This window comes from Callorhinchus milii, unplaced genomic scaffold (assembly GCF_018977255.1).
Source record: "Callorhinchus milii isolate IMCB2004 unplaced genomic scaffold, IMCB_Cmil_1.0 Scaffold2, whole genome shotgun sequence".
In the NCBI taxonomy this organism is placed as follows: domain Eukaryota; kingdom Metazoa; phylum Chordata; class Chondrichthyes; order Chimaeriformes; family Callorhinchidae; genus Callorhinchus; species Callorhinchus milii.
In genome coordinates this window covers 102429003-102446125 of record NW_024704743.1, presented here as the reverse complement: position 1 = coordinate 102446125, position 17123 = coordinate 102429003, and the positions used below count along the sequence as shown (strand labels likewise).

Here is a 17123-nt window from a genome sequence, read left to right as displayed (position 1 = left end):
ATCAGCCAATTTGTGCACAACAGCCATAAAGTGAATGATATTTTTTTTCTCTGGGGGATTGTTGGACCCACATGAAATTGACCACCTGCTCCCTCAACCCCATCCCTACTCCACTCCTTACCTCCAAGCTCCACCTCCTTGCCCCCCTACTCACAGACATCATAAACCTCTCCCTGTCCTCTGGCACCGTTCCCATCCCTTTAAAAACAGCTGTCATCACCCCTATCCTTAAAATACCCATACCTGTTCTCAAATTACTGCCCCATCTCCAACCCTTCTTTCCTTTGCAAGGTCCTGGAATGAATCATTGCTTCCCAGCTTTGCTCCTTCCTCTCACGCCACTCCCCTCATGAACCCTTCCAATCGGGTTTCTGTGGCACCCACAGCACAGAAACAGCTTTCGTCAAAGTGACAAATGACATTTTGTCCATCTGTGACCAGGGTTCCATCTGCCTCCTCATCCTTCTTGACTGTTCTGCTGTCTTCGATTCCGTTGACCACTCTATCCTCCTCCACCACCTCTCCTCTCACAGCAATCTTCATGGTTCTGTCCTTGAGTGGTTCAGATCCCATCTCTCACACCAGCTCCAATTCGTCTACGGCTTCTCCTCTTGTGTGGCGTTAGGACTCTGTCCTTGGTCCCATTCTCTTCAATATCCATATGTTCCCTCTTGGTGACATCATCCACGGACATGTGGTCAACGTTCATGTGTACAAATGTAATTTTATGTTGCATTGTACAGTACACCCTGAGAAACCCCATCTTTTTGAATAGTGTCATGGATCTTTTACATCCAACTGCTCAGACAGACAGAATTTCAGTTTAACAGCTTCTCAGAAGCATGGCACTTCCAACAATGTAACGTACCTTTAGCACTACAAAAGAGTGTCAGCCTAAACTATGTGGGTTCAAAATTTGCTTCTAAATGTGGCTGAAATGTTCAGTGAGACTTTGTTTCTTGTGAACTGTTTACAACAACATCATCATTTGGGGCTCTGCTTGTGCTGTGTTCATTTAGTGAAATACTAATGGTGGAGGTACACATTTGTTCCTTTACCTCTAATCACTGATGTTAGATTTGAGAAGCTGTATGAAAAAATGTTAATAAATCCTCCTATATATTGACACTAATAAGCATAATAGCATTATAGCAAAGCCAGCTATCAATATTTTTCATATCAACTAAATACCGTATTACACAAGAAAGCTATTACATAGGGGAACTATTTTTCCAGGTAACTGAATCAGAGGGAAAGATTGATATCAATAAAAATTTCGGGAGGATTGTAGGCAACGTGCCCTGGAAATATTTCCAACTGCATTAAAAATGAAATAAATAAACCAATAAACCAGCAAGATAACTTTCTGATTGTGGGTTTGACTTTGTAGCTTTGAAAACAATATAAACCAGTCCAATGTGCCACTTAATAATAATAATCCTTGCATTTGATATAGCGCTTTTCACGTCGGGAGGACGTCCCAAAACGCTTCACAGAACACACTGTAAAGTGAATTGACTGTATATTTGTGGGCGAACGCGGCAGCCAATTGCGCACAGCAATGTCCCACAAACAGTCGTAGATTGAAAATGACCAATTTAATTATTGTTTTTTGTTTTTTTGGAGGGATTATTATTAGGCGTGTGGAGTAAGGAAACTTGCCCAAGGTTTCGCCCTGCCTGGAATTGAACTCAGGTCTCTCACTTGCAAAGCGAGTGCTCTAACCACTGAGCTACAGGATTCCACTTCAATTTAATCACAACAATTTGCACTTATTCAGAACCTTACATTGTTACTGCCTTTTTGTTTGAAACTATTTCCAAATGTAGAAACTTCCTTCATAATGTCAAGAGGAAAGAACTTATACAAATTATTATGAAATACTCACAGCAGGACAATATTTTTGGAGGCACTGAGACAGCAGAACAAGAGGGCATAGGTTGAAGGTTGCAAAATGGAAATTTTAGAACAGACACCAGGAAGCATTCCTTTACTGAGAGAGTAATTAATGACAGGAATATAAAGAGTAGTTAAAACCAAGACACTGGACACATTTAATACAATAGCTTGATCTTGTTATGGGATACATCGGGTGGGTATTCTGGAAGGATGAGATCAAATGAGCCAAAGGGCCTCCTTCATTCAAACTTCTCTTGTGACTTTGTGATTACCTAAACCCACATAAAAAGAGTATTACGCAGACTTATTCCAATTGATTTATCATGGACAAACACAGCAGCCAATTTGCCACAAGAGTGATAACCAGCACATCATATTATGTGTCGAATTTATCACATCTACAAGCCTTGTTGCTTTTTAAGATAAGAGGGAGCTTGCAGAAGTTTCACCTAGTCGTTTAACTCCTCTAATTAGTTAACTAGGGCTAAAAGCTTGTCCTTTCCACCATAGGAGGCTAATCCTTCAGTTACTATGCCATGAGCTCTGCAGTTATCCCCACCACCTTGTTCTCTTTCTACCTGCCACCTTGCTCTCTCTCTCTAACTCGCTACAATGTCCTCACTCTAACTGTCTTCAAAACCTGCTTTAAAATGTACCTCTTGGACCTCTCTCTTCCCCCTCTCCCTTGCTCAGCATCAGATCCAGTCAGTGTGACTTGCTCTAAGATGTTATTCTACATGAAGAGCACGATATAAATGCAAGTTTTTACTGTTGATGGCAGTGTAAGAAACATGGATACTAAAGTACCTTTAATCTGGCACTGATTGATATTGATTGATACTAAGGAAGCACATTAAGTGAGAAGTAATTAAAATATGGCTCCATTAACTTTCCTGCTTCTGAGATTGTGGTTGAACCAAATTGTTAAGATAGAGGGAACATAGAAGCATTGAATTATTCCACACAGAAGGGGGCCATTCAGTCCTTCATGTCCATGCCACAAAAGGATTTTAAAAAATCTTTACTCTCCACCTAATACAGCCTAGCGACTTAGTGGAAAGTCTGTGTTTGAAAAAATGTGATAGTTGAACAATATTCATTATTAATGAATCCCAACGGCAAACACTTGTGGGACCCATCAACCCATGAACATTAGTTCCCAAAATGGCTGGAAAGAGATCTCATCAGAGCAGAGTTCCCATGGGTCGTCGTAATGCATATTCATTTACCATCAGATTTCACCATTTACTGAATCCTGTTGTACATTTACCTTTATTTTATCCCTGGCTATATTTAATACACTGTAAGAATATAATAATAATAATATAATAATAATAATCCTTGCATTTGATATAGCGCTTTTCACGTCGGGAGGACGTCCCAAAGCGCTTCACAGAACATACTGCAAAGTGAATTGACTGTATATTTGTGGGCGAACGCGGCAGCCAATTGCGCACAGCAATGTCCCACAAACAGTCGGAGATTGAAAATGACCAATTAATTATTGTTTTTGGTTTTTGAAGGGATTATTATTAGGCGTGTGGAGTAAGGAAACTTGCCCAAGGTTTCGCCCTGCCTGGAATTGAACTCAGGTCTCTCACTTGCAAAGCGAGTGCTCTAACCACTGAGCTACAGGACTCGATCTTTGGTTTGGGACGTCCTCCCGACGTGAAAAGCGCTATATCAAATGCAAGGATTAATATATCTTTGCTTGGAAGAGACAAGATATTTGTAACTTTGTAAAAAAAAGTAAGTTACTCAGATGCATTGTGTTATTTGCACAAATATATATTCATTAAACAAGACCCATTTTGTAAACATAGTTTGCAAGGCATATCTGTTATTACAATTATGTTTAAATATTGAATGTTCTATTATTCAGCTGTTCGGTATTTGTCATTTTTAAAAAAGGTTCTGAATAAGAAAGAAGAGTGTGACTCACTGGTGGAAGAGCACGAGTAGGGTTCTATAATGCCTGACTATGAAGAGGAAACAGGAGAATTGCCCATAACATTCAGTGCTAGTAGGTACAGCTAAGGGATTTGCTGTGAGGAAAAAGTTGATGCATTGTTTCAGATAGGATAGTGCAGGGGCTTCCACCTTAAGGATGTCCATTATAAATGACTTGAAAGGTAGTTCCAGTAATACGCTTCTTCACAAATGAAAGCACACCCAATCATACTTCCAGCTGTGTGCATAATGGAGAATGTTTGATCTGTCAATGGGACTGTCCAGCAAGCATGTAAGGCACACTTGAGCCTCAGGATACAGCTACTGGAGATTGTGCTAGCAAGGCAGCAGATCTATTTAAGGCATCTGCTGGATGATGCCACTAGCTAACAAGAAGGAGCAGAGAGGACATGAGGTGACCTTCTTAATAATTATCTGGGGGCTAGGAAATCTACCTATTTCTAAACTTGGACTATTTGCTTAACCTTTCATAACGTGAACATTTTGGAAAATTCTTGAACTCAGTCTTAAATATGAGGCTATTTTTCTGAAGGTTCTTTTAAGAAATACAGGGAAGAAAGGGCTCTCAAATGAAGAATTTGGCAAAATCTGTGCACCCTGAAATATTAAGAAAATAATTATAATAATTATGATATTGACATAGCAAACTAGTTTATGTTTAGAACCAGACTCAATTATCAATTATTTCCTATGCATTTAATTGATTAAAGATAGATCCTTTTTTTATTTTGTGGGGTGATTTTATTGAACTTGCATCCAATTCTTTAGAGTTAGCAATTAGAGTTCATGCTCTTAGACTTCTAGCTTCTATGTTATTTGACAAATGATGGCATTCACATAAATTGTGAATTAAATTAAGCTTATTTAGAAATCATTTATATGCCAAGGGCACACTAGATAGGACTAAAGTGCAGATTAAAAAGGTTAACACTAACATGTTTCAAAGAGAGACCAAGGAATATGCTAATGAAACTCCAGTACATGCCAACAGATTAGTGAATACTTGGGGAGCTAGAACCATATCTCCACCACCACAGAGAATCATTGGGAGCCCTGCCAAAAATATTTCCTCTTACCAGTGAACCCAACCAGTGAACCATTTCACTAGTTACTTGGCAAAAAACCATTTTTTTAACACGGCTCACTGAACTGAAACTACTCAACAAAATAGACAATCTGGAAAACATATTGATAGCAACAGATTGGAGAAATTCCACCTGAGTTTAGATTTATTCTATTTATGCAACATTTCAGAATATTCAGCTTTTGGCAAATTGTTCAATTCAGTCTTAACTTTGAAGTCAGCTTTCTGTGGTTCTTACAGAAAAGTTACAGAAAAAATGTAAGGCATTATTCAAGGATTTGCCAAATTCTAGACATTCTGAAATCTATCTATCTTCTTCTATACTAATAAAACGACAATGTCTGTCTGTCTGTCTGTCTGTCTGTCTGTCTGTCTGTCTGTCTGTCTGTCTGTCTGTCTGTCTGTCTGTCTGTCTGTCTGTCTGTCAATGCTTCAAGAAGGATTTCATTAACCAATTGACATAGAGACATGATTTATACCTCATCAGATAGATCTTGCACCTGGTAGTGACATGGACAGACTTTTGTGTATTACATTTTTAAAGCGCCTTTCACGTCGGGAGGACATCCAGTGATTATAAATTATACAAGTTACCTGAGTGAAAATCAAACCTTTCAAGGATAAGTAAGAATGCTACACAAAAGAGAGAAGACCCATTAAATGAAACTGAAGAACAAAGAACAACGCCGCAACAGTGCGCCAAAATGCGTTACCAAATCAAAGAATAGCAGGCCAAAATTATTGTATTATTATTAAGATAATAATAATAATAATCCTTGGATTTGATACAGCACGTTTCATGTCTTCTAGACTTCTCAAAGCGCTTCACAGGATATACTGTAAAGTGAATTGACTGTATATTTGTGGGCAAAACACAGCAGTCAATTACAGACAGCAGTGTCCCACAAACAGTCGTGGATTGAATTGACTAATTTATTACTTTTTTTTTCTTAAGTGATTATTATTAGGTGTGTGGAGTAAGGAAAGTTGCCCAAGGTTTCGCCCTACTGGGAATCAAACCCAGGTCTCTCGCTTGAGAGGCGAGTGCTTTTACCACTGAGCTACAGGACTCCAAGATGAAATGTCTGTCTGTGTGTCTGTCTGTGTGTTAATCTACATTCCATATTGGATCCTTTGGTTGTAAGTGTAGCTGCAATGGGTACAGCTAGTATTATATAAATAGAGAAAATTTAGACCTGGGTGGAATTTCAAACCATTCAACATAATGAACGTAAAATAAGTGTTGTGTCGTCTTTAAGTTGCATCAAATGAGATAAAAAAATTCAGATATAGAAGCCCAGATTCTGATCATCAATGCAGCTACCGGGAAGTAGTGATGTTTTGCATCTGTCTGAGAAATACTAGCTGCGTAGAAGCTGTGATACCTTATTCACAATAACATTTAAAATTCCTAAGGGCTGACAGTCCAAATCCTCCTTTATCATCTCAAACAGATTAAAAGACATTTGTTTGTTTATTATAAATTACCTGATGCATTGTGTGTCACTCCAATGCAAAAATCCTATAAATCCTTTATGAACCAGCTTGTTTTGTCTACCAGCAGCTGATAATCTTTCAGCTATTTTGGGGGAGAAATTTGGGCAGGCAATTGGTTAAGGAATAAAAGGAGTTACATGTTTTCTTCGGCCTGGTTCAGTAACTTGCAAAAAATTCTGTGAGCAGCACAAAGTCCCGATAGCATTGTACAACAAGTGGGATGAGGTGCAACTAATCATAGCCAGACTTGCAAGACTCCTCTGACAATAGCTCAGTGATTAAAGCACTCGCCTTGCAAGCGAGAGGACCTGGGGTCGATTCCCAGCAGGGCGAAAGGTGGGCAAGTTTCCTTACACCAGATGCCTCAGTTTACCTAGCAGTAAGTAGGAACCGGTTTGTTAGTTAATTGGCGGATCGCTTTTCCGGGGATATAATTCTTTTTTTAAAAAATTGGTCATTCAATCCACAACTGTTTGTAGGGCACTGCTGTACGCAATTAGCTACCGTGTTTCACCCACAAAATATACAATCAATTCACTTTACAGTCTCGAATTCAAGATCCTCACCCTCACCTACAAGGCCATTCAGGGTCTTGCTCCCTCCTACCTCTCCGACCTACTATCCCCCTACCTACCTGCCTGTACCCTCCGTTCCTCTGGCTCCGGTCTGTTCCACATCCCCCGCCCCAACCGCCCTACCATCGGTGGCCGGGCCTTCAGCCTCTCAGCCCCTAGGCTCTGGAACTCTATCCCCCAGTGCCTTCGCCTTGCCTCCTCCCTTTCCTCCTTCAAGGCCGGTCTCAAGACCTTTCTCTTTGACCGTGCCTTCAGCTCCCCTCTCGACTCTCTACCCCTTCCTCGCTCCCTCCATTCCCTCCCCTTACCCTGACCATTTCCCCCCTGCTCGGGTCCTGACCCAACTGTATAGCGCCTTGGGACGTCCTCCCAACGTGAAAGGCGCTCAATAAATGGAATCTTGTTGTTGTTGTTGTATATTCTGTGAAACTCTTTGAGATGTCTCAAAGATGTGATAAGGCACTATATCAAATGCAAGGATTATTATTATTATATTCTGTGAAGCGCTTTGAGACGTCACAAAGACGTGATGAGGCGCTATATCAAATGCAAAGATTATTATTATTATTATGAGATACTTAGGGAGTTGAACAAGGAGTTGAACAAGGTACCCAGATTTAGCAACCACATAAGGAGGAGCGGTTTTGGAAAGGCTGGTTTTTGAAAGTTATTGTTGAATATGGGGAACTGCATTTTGTTAGGGAATGTGATCCAGTAACACAAGAGGCCACAGAATTAGAGTTGTAAAGAACAATTTCAGGGTAGATACCAGGAAGATTTTCTGTACTCAGAAGGTAATCCATAACTGAAACAGGCTGCCAGGAAAGATGGTAGAGGCCAGGACATTGGACTTACACTTTGAAAAAAACAGCTTGATACTGTTTTGGGGAGACAGTACTGTGGGTAGAGGGATGAAAACAGATAGGCTGAAGGAACTTCTTCATCTGGACCAATCTTCTGCTCTTGTGATGTGGGATGTCCTACAATTCCCACTCTCTGAGGCAGTTCATCTTAACTCCAAGACCTGCATTATCAAATGCCAGCCACATTTGTCAACTGCTGCCAAAACAAGACAGTTCAATTTTTTTTTACAGGCAGTTAAATGGGGTGTACTTCATTGCATAAATAATTACACGACAAATCTTCAACACCACACTGAACAATTGCCATTTTTTAGAAACAATAGATAATACAGATTATAAAGTCTAACTCTTTAGTCTTGAATAAAAGTACACAACGTGTGGAATATACACATAAGTAACAATGAAAGACAATTACCAACAAAAGTTAACTTTTGTTAATTTTGTTAAATAGTTAACAAATAAGCTTACTACTTCAGCACAAAGAAGTTTTGCTCACATTTCTTTATCTGCAACACTCGTGGCACTCAATATTTGAGACATTGGGCTATACCAATATACTGAAGACTTGACTAGAGAGAAAGATGACCCAAAGAGAAAAGCTAATGCTCCTGTTATTAGTATTAGCATATGACAGATTTTGCAGGTGTAAAGCCAAGGCCCAACTGTAGGCTTGGTGGGATGTTTCACCATCCCAGGGACGTGGATTGTGTGCAGTGCAGTATCAAAATATCCTATGAAGTTCTTTGTTAGTCTACATGGGAAAGACAAGTCAGCAAGGAGTCACTTCAGGTATTTTATCTTCATGTATATGTGTTGTCTTTTCTATCTAAAATCTATAATAAATAATAAACAAATAAATAATTAATAGTTTAATTTGATATAATGCCTTTCACATCAGCAAGATGTCGCAAAGTGCTTTATTCATTGGAAAGTGTTGCAATTAGTACAAGGAAATGTACAAGGCTATCCTCCGCAAAAAAACACTACTCGTAGATTCTTTATTTTTCCTGTAACAGTGCCACAACACAATCATCAGACACATCTCTTGACAACCACCGTTCGCTTGCCGCTTCCTGTGAAGCCTACCCACCCTGAGTAGCACTGGTGAAGGTGAGCATGTGTCTCTACTCATTCAGAAGAGTTGAGCTGCCTGATGGAGTAGGCAGCAAGGGGTGATGATGTTATAGCAAAGGGCTGTTCAAGGGGAAAAAAGCTGATCTAACCACCAACTTCCTTCTGAGGGTTGTCATGCTTGCAGGAAGAGCCAAAATAAAGTGGGATCCTGGGGGAAAGCTGCCATTTCTGGAGGCAAACTGGATAAACAGAGGGTGAGTAGGTATTGTTTACACCACTGTGTAAAGAAGTTGTTTTCAGATTGACAACTTACTGAAAAATGTCTTTTCTAGTAAGCATAACAACAAACACTTGCATTTATATAGCATCCTTCACTTGCAGTAGCATCTCAGAGCACAGTAATCCTCCAAAGTAAATTTTAACTATCCTCATTTGTCTTCTCAGTGTCACTTTTAGCTGTACCACAGCCAATGTTGCAAACTAATTACAGGAAGTTGAGCATTTTACATGCTACTTAGCATTTATGTAACTGCTGTCCTAAACTCCTAGAGGATATAAAAAGCATTAAAATCTAGTCGTCTTATGTGATGTGCCATTGAAACCCATCCATGACTGCCTGAAAATAGCAGATGGTACTACCATGTACACCTGCCAGTTTGGCCTCAAAAAGACATAAATTTATGGACAAATGGATGTTTTTATAGATAAAAAATGTTTTTCAATGGAACATGTTCTTCATCAGAGGTTCTTTAAAAACTAACATGTTTGGTTCATCTGAGAAGAACTTCCATCATATTAGCATCACAAGTAACAGCTGTAAAAGTATTCTTGTCTTAATATTGAAAAAAGGGATGGAATTTCATAGAATCATAGAATTATACAGCACAGAAGGAGACCATTCGGCCCATCATGTCTGTGCCGGCTCTTTGTAAAAAGCTATCCAATTCAATCCCACTCTCCGCTCCCTCCCCATAGCCCTGCATAACTTGTTTCTCTCTTAAAAGTTGTTATTGAATCGGCTTCCACCACCCTTTCAGGCAATGCATTCCAAATCCCACCCACCCGCCAGTGGAAATAGTTTCTCCTAGTTCAGTCTATCAAATCCACTCACAATTTTGAAAACTTCTATTAAGTCTCCTCTTAACCTTCTCTGCTCCAAGGAGAATAATCCTAGCTTCTCTAGCCTCTCTTGATAACTGAAGTCTCTCATTCCTGGTACTATCCTGGTAAATCTCCTTTGCACCCTCTCCAATGCCTTGACATCCTTCCTAAAATATGGTGCCCAAAACTGAACACAGTACTCCAGCTGAGACCTAACCAATGTTTTATAAACGTTGCAGAAACACATAATTTATAAAGGTTTCACACAGCACAGTGTTTTATAAATTTGCAGACCAAAAAGTGCACAGTCAAACAAGATTAATTACGGTTTTGATGGTGATACTGCATATTTTTATGTCAAGAGATGTGTCTTCTCCCAGTCCAGTAAAAGCTATCAATGCATTGTGGCCTTGTTACAGGAACAATAAAGAATACTTCAAAAATACTGCCAAAACAGTATGTGGAATTGAATGGAATTTCTTACGTTAAAAAAGGGCACGGATTGCTGAATTTTTAAAATTCCATCATTAGTTCTTCTACTATCACAATAGAACTTTTAGTCCTTTAAAGGAAATATTACAGAGGAACAAAGCAAACTATATTTCAGACAGCTTTGCATTTATGTCCCCACACTCTGGAACTCTATCCTGCATTCTCTCCGCGAGTCGAGGGTGGAGGCAGAGAGAAAGTGTTGAGTGTAGTCTGCATACATGTAGAAGGTAACCCCATACCTGTGGATGATGTCACCGAGTAGGAGCATATAGATGGTTAAAAACTAGAATTCACAGTAAACGCAAAAAAAAATCCAGTGAGTGAATATTTCAAATTAGACCTCATTAAATTTGCAAAGTCTTGTTGTCCAAACCCATGTTTAACTTGCACTGTATAAATTAAACAATGAAAATCAAAGTGGGCAGTGAAAATCTTGGCATTCAAGCATTAATGAATTGAAGAAGCGATGCGCATTAGATTAAACATTCAGCAATATAAAAATATACTGTCAAGGTGAGCAATAAGCAGAGAAAAGTCCGTTGTACAACAATATTTTTATTTGAGCTTGGGATCAAAACATTAGCACCTTGATGTGTTTGATGATTTACAAACTGTGTTATGTAGGAATATTAACATTGCATCTTGTTTGTCAAATACAGACACAGAAATACATTTTAAAATATTAACTGTCCTCAAAACATTTTATATTGTGCCATGCATTTCTTATGAAGTGAAGATGCCATCCTGTTCTGTGCTGATGCAAAGTTAATACAGTATGATCTGTTCTTTTCCCCAAAGTTGGAAGTTGGAATTATAGATTGGCACACTGCTTTGGTGTGCCATAACCACTGAGACAACTATTTTCCCATCATATTAAAGCCATCACTTGATATCATCAGCAGCATAGCAACATGAACAACCAGACTTTCTATACTCAGTGTTGTTTAAAAAAAATTGTTCAACAGAACATGTTTATTCAACGAAATATTATTCTTGGGATTCTATATAGTGCTGCTGAGAGAACTGTCATTATAAACCTACAGTTTATTTCTTAACATTCCCCCCAAAACCAAATTTGTTAAAAATATTATATAAATTATAATGTGATCACTCAATCCATGACTGTTTAAGGTATACTGCTCTGCGCAATTGGCTGCTGTGTTTCACCTACAAAATATTTAGTCAATGCTCTTTACAGTATATTCTGTGAAGCGTTTTGAGACGTTTCAAAGACACGATAAGGCACTGTATCAAATACAAGGATTATTATTATTATTATCATTATTATTATTATTTGATTCATTATTTTCCTCCACAGTCATCAAGACACATGAAGCAGGGATGCAAAATTATAAACATTTTTTATACTTATTTAAGTACTTTTTTGCCACTGAATAAGCTAAATGGGAAGTGGGTAATTTTACATCTCAAATGTGTATATCCCTTTGTCTCGCTCCCTCCTTTCCCATTTTCAGGTCTCTGCTGAAGACCTTTCTTTTCGACTGCGCCTTTGGTCACCTTCCCCCCCTCCCCCTGGCTCGACCCCGGGATCCGTTACTGTAAAGCGCTCTGAGACGCAGTGCGGCGTGGAGGGCGCTATATAAATCCAAATTGTTGTTGTTGTTGTATTTTTATATCAGCTTTCAGTGGCAACTATTTGAATATTTAATTTCTCAAGTTATTTTTACTTAATTTTTCCTCGTCCAATTTTCTGGCCTCTTATTATAAAGCTACAGTTCCGGTGTCACCTGCTTTCTGGACGTCATTCAAGAGCACTTTCTTTATTCGTGAGTCCAGTTAATGAATGTCTCCAGGTTATTTCGCTGGGGTCATTAGAACTTAGATGGATTCTATTTGAAACAATGTTTAGATAGTTAGATAAGCCTCAGTCAGTGAGCAAGAGCATTCAGCCTTGCTTCAGTGGCACTGATTTTAGTTCTTCTCATTTTAGTCCTTCACCTGATATACATTTTATTATGTTTTAAAATCTCTTGTGATATATAAGTAGTAATTCAATAATTGACAGCATAATTTTCCAAAAAAACACAAAAAGAAAAGTAAGGATAGTCCATAAAACATGTTTTTTTATGTTGTGGGGGGCGGGGTAGAGGGAGACAACCAAAAGGAAATGTGGCAGCAATAAATGATAATGGGATTAAGAGATCTGTAAGTGTAAATAAAGAGTTCAATGTGGCAAATTGTGAGATGATTCATTTCGGATTTCTCTTGACAGAGAAACACTTAGCAAGGTTGGCTAGCCTTACTGTTCAGCCTGTCAAATCCCTTAGTAAATTTATACGCCTAGATAAGATCATCTTTCAATGGCCTAAATTATGATGAAAGGGTAGAAAAACTTGGATAGTATTCTCTCAAATTCAAGAGGTTGAGGGGTGATCTGATTGAGGTGTAAAGGGATTTAACAGGATGACAGTGAGCAACTGTTTCCTCTGGTGAGAGAATTGAGGATTAGAGCCCATTGTTTTAAACTTGAGGCAAACCATTTAAAAGAGAAATAAGGAAACAATTTTTTTGCATAATGGGTAATAAAAGTATGGATTTCATTCCCCAAGACCATAATGAAGTTAGAGTCAAATGAAACGTCAAATAGATAAATACTTAGGGTATCAAGGGATTTGGGAGACAGCGGGATTGTGAAATTCAGCTGCAGATCGGCCATGATCAATGGGTTGAATGGCCTACTCCTGTTCCTATTTTCCAATAGGCCATAAACTCTTTATGGGCTAACTGATTTATGCCACTATTTGGGCATAACATTTCCAAAAAGGTGGAATGAGCGAAAAATCATCTTTTCACTGCCTTTTTGTCTTTGTAACTAAACTGCCTCTTTAGTTACTAAACTGCCTCTTAGTAATTAAAGAGTTAAGATTTTTTTGTAAATTAAAATTTTGCCTGATTTTTTGTGGAGAAATTGATACAGATTTTGAACTGCACCCAATAGGTTGCTGCTTCTGAAAACTAAAAACAGCATCAAGTTTAAAATTACAAAGACAGAGTGAGCTGAAGAGAGATATGGAAATTTCACTTATTCTGTGAAAATATTTTCAATCGAAAAGTGAAACTAATCACTGTCAAGAAAGAAGATGGTATAAAGGGCCAGCAAAATAAATATGAAAATGATTTGGAAGAACCATTGACAATGTCATTATTTTCCCACAATATTTAGGGCATGATGCATAATTCATTTATTCTTTGCCATTTGTGCACCCTAAAACGTGCCACCAAAATAATGCTGATTTATTACTGATGCATTTTTACTCACAACCTCTGATCCTGTTTACCCTGTCCAAAAAAGCTAAATAGGAAAAAANTTAGTTCCTTAATTTGCTAAAGGAGGTGTGTCAAGGAATGCTTTTGTCACAAAATACCTGACTAAGGAGAGAAATTGAAGGATTTCCTTTCAATATGCAATTTGCAGAATACAAACTATAAGGCATGATAACAATTATTATCATTTCTTTGAAATTTGTGGTTGAGACTTAATAATAATTTACCATCTATATGTGTGAGTCCACTGACTTTGACCCAAACTGGTGGTAGTCACTCTTGAAGTTGGTCGATTTGAGTGTTGGTTTGCAGTATACTAGCCTTGCTCACGTTTTCTTTGTTGAGTGAATCCATAATCCAGAAGGGCCTTCAGCCTATCTGCCCCCACCTAATAGAAGTTCACCCCACAATCCCTTAGTCTTGTTCCCTCTCTCACCTTCTTCAAGGCACGACTCAAGACCTCCTGTTTGACAGTGCCTTTGGCCGCTCTCCTATACCCGCTGCCCTCCCTCATTCCAACCCTGTCGCCCATGCTCAGGTCCTGATCCCTGACTGTTCAGCACCTTGGGACGTGCTCCCAGCATGAAAGGCACTTTACAAATGCAATTTTATATTGTATTTGTAGGTGAATGTGGCAGCCAATTTGTGAACAACAATGTTCCACAGCAGCCATGAAGTGAATTACCTTTTTTTTAATCTGAGGGATTGTTTGCCAGGAAACCAGGAGAAACTCCCTTCTCTTTTTTGAATAGTGGGATGTGGTCATTAACATTCACCTGAACAGGCAGCCATTGGTCTGATGATGCATCTGACATCTCTGACAAAGCCCATGTAAGGTTTATGGCCTATTGGGAAATAGGAACAGGAGTAGGTGCAAACAATCAAACAAACAAATTGCGTTATGAAGAGTCCTTATTTGCTTGTCAGCCTTTCCAACTCTTCCTTCCATAAACTGCAGATCAATCAGAATTCGACAGCTTGTGTGCTCTGCAGCACCAGGCTGCAAGATCCTATCACCCCTATCCTCACCTGGTTCCACTGTCTCTTCATCCCATAGAGGATAGAGTTTGAAATCCTCATCCTCACCTTCAAAGCCCTCCACGGCCTTGCTCCTTCCTACCTCTATTGACTTGACTGCACCCTCCGCTCAGCAGGTCCTGGCCTGCTCCATGTCCCCTGCCCTGTCTGCCCCACCATTGGCTGTCATGCCTTTCAGCCTCTCTGCCCCCACCATTTGGAACTTAATCCAACAGTCCTTTACGTTGCTCCCATCCTTGCCTCCTTTAAAGCACATCTCTAGACCCTCCCCTTTTGACCGCACCTTTTGTCACCTTCCTACCCTCCCTGCCCTCCATGTTTCCTGAACCCAACCACTTGCTTGGATCCAAATCCTTGAGTGTCCAGTGCCTTGAGACGTCCTCCGATGTGAAAGGTGCTATACAGAAGGTGGTGGGTTTCATGTGGGTTTTATTGGTGGTGAGCGAAGTGGGGGAGACAGGTTCGAAGGGGTGGAGGGAGGGATGGTTAGGCACCAAAATGTGAGGAAGAGATGGGGAGGGTTGATGGTTGGGAGGGCATAGGCAGCTGAACGGATCCCCTCAATTTTGGTTTCGAGGAAATCCAGCATCTCCTTTGCAGTTGGAGTTGGAGTAGAGGATGTGAGAGGGTGGATGGAGGAACTGGTTGGTAATGGAGAAGTGAAGCCTGGGGTTGTCCTTGGCATCCAAGATTATCTTGGAATAGAAGGATAATTTAGGGATGCGAAGGCAGACCGGTAAGTTTTTATGTGGTCCAGCCATATCTGCTGGTGGGTCATCAAATTAGATTTGAGCCAGGTGCATTTGATGGCATGCAATTGACCCTTGAGTGATCGGAGGTGGTTTGTGTACCACAGTGAGTTGCGTGAGTAGGAGGTGGCTCGGGAGGTGAGGGGGGGAAGGGCATTGAGGATGGTGGAGAGAGAGTTGTGGAGCAGAGTGACCAAGGAGGATAAATCTGTGTGGGAGGTAGGGCAGAGGGGGATGTGTTCAGACAACTCCAGGGCATTGGAGAGAGAGAGTGCGCAAATATTCTTTTCCAGGGCTGGTAAGAGATGGAGGGGGGTTGGGTGGCAGTGGGGAGAGGGATTGAAGAGTGAAGCAAGATTGAATTGTGATCTGAGATGGCTTTATCTGTAATTGTGAGGTCTGAGACACTGAGGCCCCAGATCAAGTAGTTGGCCATGAATGTGGATATGGAGGGAAAGGTTGTAAGAGGAAAGGAGAGAGGAGGAAGTTGGTGGAGATAGAGCAAGAAGGGGTGAAGTGCATGTTGAAGTTGCCTAGGATGCGGAGGCATTTTGAACAGATGTAGAGGGAAGCTAAGAGCGTGGAGATGTCAGAGATGAAGGTGGGTGAGGGATTCGGGGACAATAAATCAGGAGAATTTTGAGGGAAAGATTGGAGGGATGGTAGAGGGCAAGGTGCTCGAAGGAGGGGAACGAGCCAGAGGAGTAGGGGGATAGAAAAAGTGAGTACCTAGAGATGAAAGCCACATCATTACCACATTGGTTAGGACGTGGGGTATGGTGGGAGATATAGCCGGGTATTGTGGCCTCACTCAGGGGGAAGGTGTCGCCAGGGATGATCCAGATTTCAGTGAGGACCAGGATATCAATGTTTTCATCAACAATGATGTCTTTGATGGTGAGAACTTTGTTCAAAAGTCTAGATTCTGAAGCTGTTTTTCTGCAGTGTTTGAAAGAAATTCACAGGAAACTGGCTTCAAAATTAATGCTGTTTTTAAGAATTTTCAAAATTCTGTATAGTCTGAAATGCTAACAAAAATGAATAAATCTAGACCCAGGTAAAATTTTAAACTGAAAGTGAAGAAGTAGATTGTGGTGTTTGATCCTGAGCTTAATGATTCCTGAAGCTGCTACGTTTGATCAACTGAAGCAGCAGTGAATTGCACTTTGGATTAAAAAAACATTTGCAAGTAAAACGGCAGAGTAAATAACACTCGAGCCTGTCTGTTGACGTTAAAAATCCTGTGACATTGTTCTTCAAGGAAAGGGAATTTCTCCCTAAGTTCTGGCCAACAATCCTCCAAATAAAATTGATCATTTAAACAACGCTGTTTGTGTAACATTTTTTTTATGCAAATTGGCTGATTGTTCACTTACAAAATACACTGTAAAGTGCTTTAGAAACATTTTGATGACGGGAAAGGTGCTTTTTCACCTGCAAGGTTTATAATTATTATAATAATTATATCACTTGCCTTATTTTTATACAAAGTATT

At 39.8% G+C, this 17123-nt stretch overlaps 1 non-coding gene across 1 annotated transcript; it reads right to left on the bottom strand.

Moving 5' to 3' along the window:
- Positions 1 to 5953: 5953 nt before the first annotated feature.
- Positions 5954 to 6025, bottom strand: trnae-cuc. Its single transcript has one exon. It is a non-coding gene; the product is annotated as a tRNA-Glu (tRNA).
- Positions 6026 to 17123: the final 11098 nt, after the last annotated feature.